A 2,974-nucleotide genomic window follows, 5' to 3' on the forward strand; every position below is an offset into this window, starting at 1 on the left:
AAAAAAAAAAAAAAAAATTAATTCATCCATTCAGACATTGATTTGTCTACTGAGGACCTAATATGGGCCAGGCTCTTCATGGTGGGATAGGAGGGAAGTACTGTACACTTGGACTGTATACGCAGAACAATGTGTAGAGAGGTTTTCTACTCCTGGATCTTATAAAGTAAGTGAAAATCCTAGAAGGATGATAAATTTCCATATAGTTTTTTGTTTATTAAGCAAAATACAACTCATATTCCTGACTTCCTGAACAACCTCTTTCCATACCAGGTCTTGCAAGGTTTGGGATGAGAGAGTCAGAACCGAAACATGCATTTACAACGTATATTTGAGACCACACCTAGAAATCCACAGCACTCCCTTAAACACTAGACTAACAGATCCAGTGTTTAAGGTCTAGTGTAACACTAGTAACACTAGTTTTACAGATGCTATAGAATTCAAAATTTGAGATTAACGCTAGGTAATGCTAACACAAGCCACTGCGGTTACATTTTGTATCATTTCAGCTCTTGAAAACCTTGAGGCAGCTCGATGCTGCCAAACCCTCCAACCTCTTCTTCCCATCAGTCCTCTCTTTGCACTCCAAGCTCCAGGCAATGGAGTATTCCTCAACATAGCATGATGTCTTGTACCTCTGTGCCTTTGCCTGTAGACCATACTTCTTTTGCTTCTTCATTAGCATGAAATTCCTTCAAGCCAATTTCTATTCCTCCATCAAAACTCAGCTCAGTTATAAACTCCTCCAAAAAGCTTTCCCTGACAACTCCTTACCCCACTTCACCCTCAATTTAGGTTATATGCTCCCACAGTACCCTGTACACACTTCTAGCACAGTATATCCTATCACCTCCTAGTTGGTCGCCCTGGTCAAATTATTTAATTTCTCTGAATTTCCACTTACTGACCTGTAAAACCAGGAGAATAAATGCATGTAGAGTACAAAGCAATCCCTAACCTAGAAAGGGCATTTGATACATGGTAGTCACCATTATCGTTATCACTCTGTACTCAAATTGTTTACTTTTCTTCCTTCTCCTAGTCTTTGAGAACACAAATATTTCTTAAATGAACAAAAGCAAGAGTAAATCTGTAAATTAGACAATTTCTAATAAGTAAAGTAGAATGAAAAGACCCCAAAGACTAAACCTGAATATGCAGAATTTTCATACTTTTCTTACTCTACCAATTTTGTTAATAAAAAACAGTTGTAGAAAATGCTACCAGAGGCCTCAAAAACAACACTTAACATAAACACGCTATTCTCTGAAGAGAGCAGATTTACCATGAAAACTAAAAATCCTGACTGACAAAAGAAAAAGGCCTTGAGCCAGTAGTGGATGCATTACCGTGTGCAAGCCGCTGGCTCCGCACGGTGTCAGGACTGTGCTCGTGTTCCGGGAGGGCAGGCTGTCCAACCACGAGATCAAGGTCATCCAGCAGAACAACAGATGGTTGCCTCCACGCTGCCTCTGAGAAAGCTGCCTCTAGGGTTTTTTGTATGTTTTCAAGCCTTCTTCCTTGATACAGAAGATATGAAATGGTCTCAATGTTATTTCAGGGCTGGGGAAGTGCAGGCTACCCTTTTGAAAGCATTAGAAAAGCTCAATATTGATTTAACAATGAAAATTCAATCTATATTTTGTTAATATACCAATCACAAAAACTTGTCAATTATTAACATTGTTCAATACATACCATCTCAAAGGACTCAGTAAAGTGCCAAATTTTATAAAACTAAGAAAAGGAATTTGCTATTTTAATTTCTGTATGTATGTATGCATTTATTTATACACAGTCTCGCTCCATAGAGAATTTCAGATGGGTTATAACACAATAGTAAAATAAAAACTGGATGTGGGAAAACATAAATGAGAGTAAAGGGTCAAGATTTGGGTAAAATCAAACACAAATGTAGCTGCCTAGAGATCCTAGAGTTGTTATATTTGAATCACAAATTTGGCTTCAAACTTTCTGGTGAGTTCAAAGTTAATTTTCAAAGAACAGAAAACATACAAATTCATAAGCCCTCTGTAAAGACCTCCTATTACTTAGGTCTAAATTAAAATTTTCACATGAGGCTTCCAGCAGGACTCTGAGATGGACAGTGTCTCAAAAACCACCTTTATAGCAAATGAAGTGATGGGTTTTCAAAGACTATTTCATTTCTCATCATATACTAGGTAAAAGACTGAAAGTATAATGACTAGTTGGGACTATACGGTAGTGGCAGCCAAGGGGGAAATATTAACTGTTTCGAGTTAATTTAATTGAATAGATAATAATGTAAATGCTAAGGACTTTAAAAACTGTAAATTGTAATTCTCCTCATTGTTCAAAGCCACCTACTTTCCCTCCCCAGAGGCAACCACCCTACCAGTTTCCCATAGCAATTCAGAGATCATTTATACCATTACAGTATATTCTAAATACTAACTTCCTCAGAGTGGTGTAAGTTGGCATTTCCAGGAATATTGTCTACAATGAATTTTGGCTAGGAAAATAAATAGGCCTCCATCAAATATGGGGAGTTTTAGAAATTTTATCAAAACATTAGAAAGCCAAAGACTTAAAATTTCTAAGAAATTTCAACAACTAAATGAACAGAAAAACTAAAGATTAGATGATATTTGTATTTATCAGATTAACAGCATTAATAACAACATTTTTGTCTTTGTACCAAAGAAAGGATTTATGTAGCATGTTACTATACTCATACCTCGTAAAGCTTTACAGTCAACTATCTCCACATGGGCATCTAAGATGTCAGATGCTTCTTTACAGAAAGCTTTGGCTAACGTTGATTTTCCACTTCCCTGAAAAATAATTGTTTCATGAGAGTTCCCAACATATTCAACCACAGAAATAGCTTCTGTCATTGTGGCAACCACAAAGACTCAGACTCCTCAGTTAATAAGTATACCTCAGTCTAGTTGCTGGGTGGAGTATGCAGGCGTTACAGAAATACAGC

General features: G+C 36.8%; 1 protein-coding gene across 1 annotated transcript in view; it reads right to left on the reverse strand.

The window, feature by feature from the left end:
* Nucleotides 1–2,974, reverse strand: part of PEX1 (peroxisomal biogenesis factor 1) — a 43,589-nt gene that overhangs the window by 14,713 nt on the left and 25,902 nt on the right. The gene's annotated exons all lie outside the window — the stretch shown is intronic.

Source organism: Propithecus coquereli, unplaced genomic scaffold, assembly GCF_000956105.1.
Source record: "Propithecus coquereli isolate 6110/MARCELLA unplaced genomic scaffold, Pcoq_1.0 Scaffold508, whole genome shotgun sequence".
Lineage (NCBI taxonomy): Eukaryota > Metazoa > Chordata > Mammalia > Primates > Indriidae > Propithecus > Propithecus coquereli.